The sequence below is a fragment of the Sturnus vulgaris genome, chromosome 1, assembly GCF_052056855.1.
Source record: "Sturnus vulgaris isolate bStuVul1 chromosome 1, bStuVul1.hap1, whole genome shotgun sequence".
Lineage (NCBI taxonomy): Eukaryota > Metazoa > Chordata > Aves > Passeriformes > Sturnidae > Sturnus > Sturnus vulgaris.
The window spans coordinates 94,139,228-94,148,899 of NC_142243.1; the positions used below are offsets into that span (position 1 = coordinate 94,139,228).

Here is a 9,672-nt window from a genome sequence, read left to right on the forward strand (position 1 = left end):
AAAATAAGAAGAAGAAAAAGAGGAAGACGTACAAAAGGAGAAATAAGTTCTACTTCGTTGTACACATATGAAACAAAAAAATGCATAAAGGTATTCCCCTTCCCTTAAAGTCATGTAAGTGTTCAGTCACAGATTCTCTTTTAATGACAGGTAAGGATCTTCAGGAAATATGATGCTTCCTCTTAAATAAGGTAACCCGAACATAGTAAAGAGTAAGCACTTTAGAAAGACATTAGTTATATTCTGTTGTTATCTTTCCATCTCACTATATGTTGTGATTGCTCAAACATGTTGGATACTCCTCAAGGCAAACACTAACATCTGCTCTTGCAGTCCTTTCCCAAGCAGAGATATTAGTGATTTCAGTGGAGATTTTCCCCAGGGAATGACTTCACACTTGGGGGCAGGATGAAGTTAGATAATTTAAGGCCTGATCTACAGTGTGTCGAAACCCAGCAGAATTGGGAAAGGTTCAGCAACGCTTCACAACTGGTCTCATCTTGCATCATTCAGAGTAACAAGAGTTTTTAATGCTGAGTTTAATAAGAGCAACATCTGGGCTGGCACACAGTTAAACCCATATGGGATTTCCTTCACTACAGGAGCACCTATCTTGGCTTCAGTGAGATTATATTTATGATAAGGACAAGAAGAACTGGCCTTTAGAAGACAAATTTTTAAACCTTAAAATCAATATTGTTAAATAAGAAGCATGAATTTCCCCATTTCCTTTCAAAAACTGCCTGGATGAAAATTCAAATGTAGAAATAATCTCCATTTTAGAGAATTCACATTGTAACAGCAGAAATCGCTTGTCCTTTTTTTTTGCCTCATTTATCTAGCACCAGTGAAGCTACCGCTCAAAAAATATGTCCTTTGCTGCACCATAAACCAATTTTTTTCTCTTTGCACTGCACCTCTTTTCATTGTCTATCTGCTATTAGATGTATTAAGGAAAAAGACTCAAAAGTATTAAAACCAGTTAGTAAGAATGAGAAATTCTGTTTATCATAAGTGTCATTACAGTGTCATGTGCTGTATTTTTCACCTCTCTTATTAGTAGCTGGGCATTATTTAGGCCCTCTAACTGAAAAATATCATGCTGCTTGTTGTCACTTGGAAAGCAGGGCATTTAGCTTTTAACCACACCAGTGTCTCTAAAAAGGTATTTCTCTCACAGAAATAGCCTAACCAGCTATCTATCAAATTCTCTCTAAAGTTCTAGCTCTGTAAGATCCTTTTCACACAGCTGTGGGCAAACATGCATCTTAATGCACTGCACATACAGAAAAAAAATCACTGAATCATAGTTGGTATTCTATTTCTCTTATGACTGAAAGACTGCAAGTTTGCATTTAAAATAATTTCCTTTACTGATTTTTCCACTATTCAGTGGTATCTACAGGCTATATAGTTCACCTGACAATGTTGGCCATTATTTATGCCTCTTAGATCAAATAATAGAGTATGCTGATTAAAGATTGTGACTTCAGTGGTTCAGGATTATTTAAATGTAGTACAGACTTGGTGATGACCCAGTCACTAATTTGGTCAAATTTTGACTACTGATATTACTTTGGGATGTCATTGGTATACTGTCATCTCTCATGGTTGCCATTAAAACTAACAACGTTGTCACCAGTGACAGACAGTGGAGTCGATTGAAAAATAACAAAGCAAACAAAGTTCTGCAAGAGCTCCGCATATGCCTGGGTTGGTTAAACAGATGGCTTCATAGTAAGTTGGTGTTTGACAAGAAATGCTGGTTTAAACTGTGTGAAGCTGCTGCTGGTGGTGAAAGCCCAGAGGGAAGTGAGTGCCATGTCCCCAGCAGAAGACAATAACTGTGAAAGCTCACATCATCCCGTGTGATTCTGCTTCCCTGGAAAGACTGCAGGCTGGAACCACAGGCTGAGGCTTTGCCCTACTATCTCTCTACTTAAGAGCAGTATAGAGTCAGTCAAGCCTGAAAATCATTAGGACCTAGGCTGCATTCCTGGCACTGCTTCTCCAGCTTTTTCTCTGTGCCTCAGTCTTCTGTTATGGTAAGTGCAGCTGCAATTCTCAGTCTTTCTACAGACTATATAGACAAACTATAGAAAAGTAGAATTTTTGCCACTTAAAAATATTAAAGATCTGGTCTGGGTGCTGATTCCCTCTCTGTGGTGTGAAAGTGATTTGTCTTGTCTAATGAGAGAGGTGTAATTTGACTGGCTTGAATCCACCTCCCTTTTGAAGCTCTCTGTCTCCACTGATTACAGAAGGAAGCCAAATTATTGCCTTGGACAATTCATCTTATTTGTAGAAAGGAGAAGTGAATTCCATCCGATCCATTTCTGCAAAATGATAAGAGAGTTTTAGAATGAAATCCATCTCCTTTATGCCTTTGAGAAACGTAACTTTATTTAAAAAATTATATTTTCCTCCTGCAAAGAGATGTGGTTATACAAGGAATGGGTAAGTATTTTCTATTTTAGGAGAATTTATTTACATAGCTCTTTCAAAAATGAGACAAAGTAAGTCTAATACTTTTCAAATTAAAAATTCACAGAGATCCTGAAGGGTGATGGTTTCCATGTAGAAGGTAGTAATTCTCCTATTACTACAATAAGTTTGCCAAAATGGGATGTATTTCAAAAAAATCACACATACAAACATAAATCCTATCAGTATCACTGATAAGATGCCAAACACAGAGTGTGTTCTTCTGTCTCTCCCAAATACCTGCACAGACATAAACACAGGCACATATTGCTGCCTCTACCTTTACTAAATTAATTCCTCCCAGGCCCTGCCTTGGCACCTAGCCACAATGCAATAATCTAGCCAGGATCGTACAAACAATGTGCTCATGGTGTTTTCTCACACAGCACTTGTGAAAGGCACCTCAGAAAACACTTATGAGGTATCAGAGAGATGTGGAAAGTGTCTGCATGCTGAGTACAATCCACTTGCTCTTGGCTGCATAATGGACAGGCAAGCTGGGAAAAAGACACTTTCTCCACGCCTATTTGGAAAATCCTGTGTGTGTCAGTAAACCAACTGAATGCCACTAAACTAATAAAATGTCACGCAAGGTAGCAGCTCTCTTCCTCCACCTTGCAGAGACTTGGCTGAAGGAGAAATAAATCATGAGCTGCGTGTTTTCATGATGTTCATATCTGGCTGCTGTGAAGAAGGCAGTGACATATCCTCTTAGTCTTGTTAGTTGTTCTGACTGTACTCAAATAAGAAGACTGTTTTGTGTGTATGTGCATATTTTCTTCTGTAGTCTCATGCTGTAGTGTGACTGAATGTGGTTCTTTTGGTTCTCACTCTGTAGCTTGAAATTATTTGTATGTCATAAAATTACCTTTGACAGTTTTGAAATCTTTGTTCAGGCCTATAAGGCCTTTATAAGTTACTGTTTTCTTATAAGCATTCAAAATGAAAGTCTTAAAAAATTACATGTTGGATATGGAATAACAGTAAAGTGTAAAAAACTTACAAAATGCATCACACAGCACAAGTGAACAGTTTCATCTGCAACTACACAATTTTATGGCTTATGCAATCACCTTTGATTATCACAGTGGCTCATTTCTACTGTTTCTCTTAAGTCCAATGACACAGAAGCTGCTCTGCTGCGTTCTGGGCTTGGGTGCTCGCAGCAAGCCGCAGTGACAGGCCACTCTCAGCTGCTCCTGGTCCCCAATAATTAGCCTGCTATGGCAGCTACCTCTTGTGGTTTTGCCTGTGAGAGACATTTGACACAGCAGACATCAGAGGGATTTTTCAGGAGGCTCTTGTGGCGTCCGAATGGCTCTTAATTAACCACTTAGGTATCCTCGTTCACTCTCCTGCTTGGCACTTTCCAAATGGTAGGGGTTGCACTGTGGATCTAAACACCGGGGAAGCATGCTATCAAAAGATCTTGTAAATGAAGGCTTGTGTAAATTATTTTTAATGATTCCCTCCTGGCACATCATTATGTTTGTAGTTACACACAGGCACTTCAGAGATGGCTCATCTTCCGTAAGGTCAGCTGCAGGACCACCATAACTAGCTGCAGTCAGTAAATGGCTTATTAATTAGCACAGTGATTTTACATTGCTAAGAGCTCTGATGTATGGAGCTAGAATTGTAATTGTGTAGGATCGAAATAATAAGCCATCTCAGGGCTCCTTATGCAAATTGCCATATTATAAAATCATTACCTATCTAAACACTGAGTTTTAATAAGAATTACAATGATGAATTTTATGATAATTGACACTCAAATTTTAATCTCTTGGATTTTTATCATTTTGGTGGTTAAAGTGTGTTTCTAATTAAATGTTGCTTAAAATGCAAAGGATTGTTTAACAATTCTATTCAGTTCTTCTAGTTCAAATCGGGTTATTCTCTTTGGTCATAGAAGATGGGCCTTCTTAGTAATAGGTATATGACATTATGTATTACTTGTAGAGTAAGATGTTTAATCTTTTTCTTTTTTTAACAATTATGATTTTGATGGCACTGTATTGTCAACTGTGAGATAGAGCACAGCACGTGTCATTGGGTCTGACTTCCATAGTAAAAATGACTCAAAATAAGGAATTAAAATCTAGGGAAGATTTTGAATGCTTATGACATTTAATAGATTTTCCTTCTTTATTTATTATTCCAAAGGGTTTAAACAGAGATCTAATAGTTTTAATCTTAGATATGCATGCAAAGCTAACAAATTTCAAATTACTATTTATAGCATAGTACAAAATACCTAAAATCGATAGATAGGTCATTAAAATTTCACAATTGTATTTGCAGACAGGTTTTATTTACATATTACAATGTTTATTTTACAACATTTTTCTTCTGTGAAATAATTACTTCAAAGCATATGCATCAGCAACAAATCTGGAAAAAGTTTTTATGGGTAGAAGCACAAAGCATCAATCTGAATGTCTCATTTCAGTGCCTCTCCTAAGTTCTTACACTGCTTGGAAATTATCTAAAGAACAGCAAATCATACACATCACCTTGTTAACACAATGAAGACAAAATTTTGGAAAGTGAAAAAGTTTTCTCCTATGAATTGATCATTTCAATGCAGAGTATGGCATTGAGGAAATTGTCTATTTCAAATGAAGAGAATTGCATAAAGAATTGCTGTACCAAATGATACTACAAGTTAATCTGAAGGAAAGTTCTTTTTTCCATCAATGACCAAAAATATCTGTCTTCACACAGTAAAAACAGAGGGTGTTTCATCTGAATGGACTTCAAGGCCCTGATTACTTGCAGCTCAGGAGACACCCTGTGCTGAGTATGACTTCTCTCTAATAGCAATCCTCAACAGGCTGCTTCCATGAGATTAATCGACTGTCCTAGGAATCTTGTAAGCCTTCAATACCTACAATTTCCTTTGGCAAGGTGTTCCACAGATATACCCATTATTGCACATCTCTTGGTATGCTTTGAATGCAGCTCTTTGTTTCTATGAATAGATTTCTGCACCTGTACAGAAAAAGCAAATGAGCACCAAGAACCTCCATGCTGACAATAATTTGGCAGGTCCTAGAAAAATATTGTGATCCTAATAAAAATAATACTGTAAATGAAAAAAATGTGCACAAAGTCCCATAGCCACTGTTCAGATCTTAATACAAATTGGTAGTTTTTCCAGTTTTACAAAAGATCATTTTACAATGGATTGGTACAACTTGAAGGTACTTGAAATAACTAAAATGGAACAAAAAATACAGTGAGACTTGAAATGCTCACCTATTCCTATAACTTTTAGCAGCCATCTCAGATAAATATCAATACCACAATATCATGTCCGGTGGATTTCCACCAAATTTTTTCACTGGGGACATTGGGAGATTAAAATTTGCATCTGAAAATTAAATGTATAGATCAAAAGTGATTATTTGAGTATTTCTGCGTTTCACATATTTTTAGCAAAAAGCCTGAAAAAAACTGGGAAAATGGTAATGAAAATAAGTCTCTAATGTTATTTACTATCTAGTGGCCTTTGTACAGTTAATGCTTTGAGGAACTCTCTTCATGCTGATCTACCATTATAAGGAGGTATAAGAATTAATGGAGATGGAGAGTCACTACGTTGCTTCCATGTTTTTTGTTTTAAATCATGTTGCAAAACTGGAAAATAGACCCATATAGAAACAAAGAATTTTAAAAGTCAGTGAAGGCTGATAGAATGCTAACATTGACATATTCATAATCTCCTGAAAATAAACTTTACCTAACTGGAAAGTGGATTGAGGTGGATTTCAACACATATTATACACATACGTCTTTATTTTAGCAAAGTAAATCTAGCTTTTACATCTGAATATAGGAAGAGGCAATTCTAGTATGAAGCTGCATTTCACTTTGTATGGATCTATGTATTATGTGTAAAAGCTTGTTCCAACTTGTAACCAAGCAAAGCCAGGTCTTGGTGTTTTTATATTTTATATTGGACAATTTATAGAATTCTGAATGGCACTGAACTACAAAGTTTCATTCATACTTTTTTTCCTAAGTTTGTCTTAAAGTTTTATTTTGAGAAGAGTCTGCCACAAGCTTATGTTTTGACAGCTATAAAATATTGCTTAGGAAGGGGTAGAAAAAGCATACAATTGTTGTTACACTGTAATGACTGCATTTGGCAGGGAGGAACGATTAAACCAAAGCCAGACAACTACCAAATTCTCTTTCCTGTGGTTTTGCTACTTTAACTCTGCTTTACAGGCATCCAATGGCATGGTCTCTTTACAATCTTTTAAACATTCCTCTGTGATTTTTGGTATGCTATGCACACTAGAATGCAATCAACATCTGTTAATTTCTGTCCATTAAATGTATTATCATAACACACAAGCATGATGTTTTATTTGTATGGCTGAAATGAGACTTATGACCCATAATCCATCATCTTCCTGTCATATTTTTATGTGTTGTCTATTCAATCCCCAGTACGTTTAAAAAGCGTAAAGCAAAACTCCCCTTAAGTTATAGACCAGCTGCTGAAGTGTCCAGCTGAAGAGGTCATTGTGCTTTATTTTTGCTGAATCTAGCAGGAGTTGCTCATTCTAAGCCAAACATAATACAACGTGGATGTCCCCAGAAGCTTATAGCTGAACTACCATGTCTAAACTTTCTAGCAGGCATTTTTCTGAAAATATCATATTGCAACAGATAATGCTTAGAGAACATGGATTCAGCTTAAAAAAAAAAAAAAAGAGTAAAACACCAAGAAATGTTAGAACATTTTTTCATGTATGACAACAAAGAAGCTCTCACTAGTATTGCATGAATAAAAATATGAAAAAATATTTTGAGGAGTAGTGCTTTTTTAACATAGAATATAATTTAAGTTTAAATCACTGGCTTATTTAATAGTCTATCATTCTTTCATTTTAAAATTCAGTTATATGGAGCTTAAAATTATTTTTAAAGCTTTGGCAAAATGTATGACTGCTCAAGAATTGGCTGTATTTTATTGTATTTTCATAAAAGTCTGACAGGCTAGTTAAGTCTGGCATCAGGGATAAATAAAGGTCCTTTGCAGTCAAAACTTGGCTGTGGCTATTTTACCTTATAGTAGTGCAATTTCATACCAGTGGGAAGTCAAATATAAGATATAAGCAGTAATACCTACACGTATTTTGCAAATTGTGGGTGGAGTTTCAGAGCTTCAGTTTCACATCCTTTAAAAAATAAGTAAATATCATAATGCAACCTTGTATCTATTTTCAGTAACATCAATATATAATCACGGTAAATATTCATACACTAGAGAATAGATCTCACCATTTTAATAAAATTTGGAAATTACACAATGCAGGAGAAATGGAAGAATAGTGAGAAGAATATAGTTTAACTTACTCCATGTGACACCCAAGTGCCCAGTCAGCTTGAACTGCAAACAAACATTTATGAAGCATTAAGTAAATATCAAAGGAGACCAGAGATTAGAGTTGAGAAGCACTTACAGTAACTCAGCCCTGTCTATTTATCTAACATTCCCTACTCCATACAGAGAGAAATAACATCTATCTTTTGTAACATATGTAGTACAAAAGAAGTTGAAAAAATGTCGCAGGTATGTAGGATATGTCTTGGAAGAAGGGGAGAGCTGAGTCACATAGTTTATGGAGTGTTAGAACCATTAGTTGTGCTAAAAGCAACCAAAGAAAGCCCTGTCTAGTTAGGATAACCTAGTTTTTTTGATTGTTTTTTTTTTTAGCAGGGGAAAATGTTTTATTCTTTAATTTTGCCAATTAACTAAGTCAGAACAGAATGATCTGATAAACATGGTGTTTGACATCTAAAGAAAAATGGTCAGTAAATTGGTCTAGACTTGTCAGACTCATATATACTTTACACATGATCATGAAGTAACTACAAACCTTAAAAGGTACTCCTCAAGTGTACTGCACGAATCTCTTTGCATATTGTTAATGTGGAGAACTCCTGATGACTGTACTCCCTCAAGAGTGTTTGCTGGAGCCTTCTGGCCAACACAGCAGCAGAGAAAAAGCCTGGCTCAAGGGTATATATTATAACCCATATTATATATTATAACCCATATATATTATATATTATAGCCCATCAGATTCATGTAAAAGCCTGTCAAGCACATCTTTCCCCCCAGCTTCTTGGTCAGCATTATCACTGGATTTGAAATCAGAAAGCTATGTCCCCCAGAAAGTTAGTGAAAACCTTCAATTTTCTTACCCTTGCATTTCAGCCTATCTTACTTTAGGCCATCTGTTAAAACCAATGTCATTCCCTTTCTTCATCTCATGCATGGATGACAAAAAGTCTTTTGCTCAGCACCTGCAGAAGACAGTAGGCCAGTAAGTAGGAGGGTTTGTTTTTTAATTCTGATTTACCACCTATAGTGTAGATATGTCAGAAGGAATATATATATATTTATCTAGGAAGAATCTAAGTATGCATGATTATGCAATGTCAATGGAGAAATCCTTTTGGAAACAGACAATCTGAAACCTAGTGCTTTTCAAACAGAAAGCCACCAATCTAAACATGTAATTTTCTAGATGCCGTAGCTTCGTTTTGGTAAGAACAAAAGAATCAGGTGATCACACATTCTCTTAAGTGTTCCTTTATCAAGTTTCCCATACAATAGTAGGTGGATGTGACCCATCACAGATTTTTCAAATGGAAGCTTCAGATGCCTTCAGATGACTCTCTTTCATGCATCTCTCATTTGCATAGCTAGTACGACTTGAAAGAGATTCCTTTTTCCAAATGCCAGTACCAGTGAGGGTGAAACCATTATTATCCATTTTCCCACCATGATACACTAACATCCTTTTACTGAAGAAGTTAAATTTTTAATATTTTTTGACATTTTCAGTAAAAACTAATTTCCTCGGACAGGGAAAAGGCATTTCTCCAACTTTTTTTCCTCTTACCAAGGTCTGACAATAAAACATGAACATGCTCAGGCTGCTGAAAGAAGTCTCAGTAAATCTTCAAAACAGGAAGCAAAGAAAACACAGAATTTTTCACTAGAAGCACTAGCAAACCTTCAACTTGTGCTTGATCATGACTGAGATGATCACATATGGCAGCAGCTGATAGCTGTAATGTCATGTTCATGTAAATGGCTGACCTGTAGTGCAAAAGTTTTTCCTCGCTGGAAAAAAAAGGAAAAGCTTTAATGACCTTCAG

At 36.0% G+C, this 9,672-nt stretch overlaps 1 long non-coding RNA gene across 1 annotated transcript; it reads right to left on the reverse strand.

Moving 5' to 3' along the window:
• Positions 1–2,377: 2,377 nt before the first annotated feature.
• LOC148225358 (uncharacterized) lies at positions 2,378–8,813 on the reverse strand. Its single transcript, XR_015802753.1, has 3 exons — positions 8,710–8,813; positions 7,858–7,891; positions 2,378–5,478 (listed from the first exon to the last, which is right to left on the reverse strand). It is a non-coding gene; the product is annotated as an uncharacterized LOC148225358 (long non-coding RNA).
• Between the last annotated feature and the right edge of the window lie 859 nt (positions 8,814–9,672).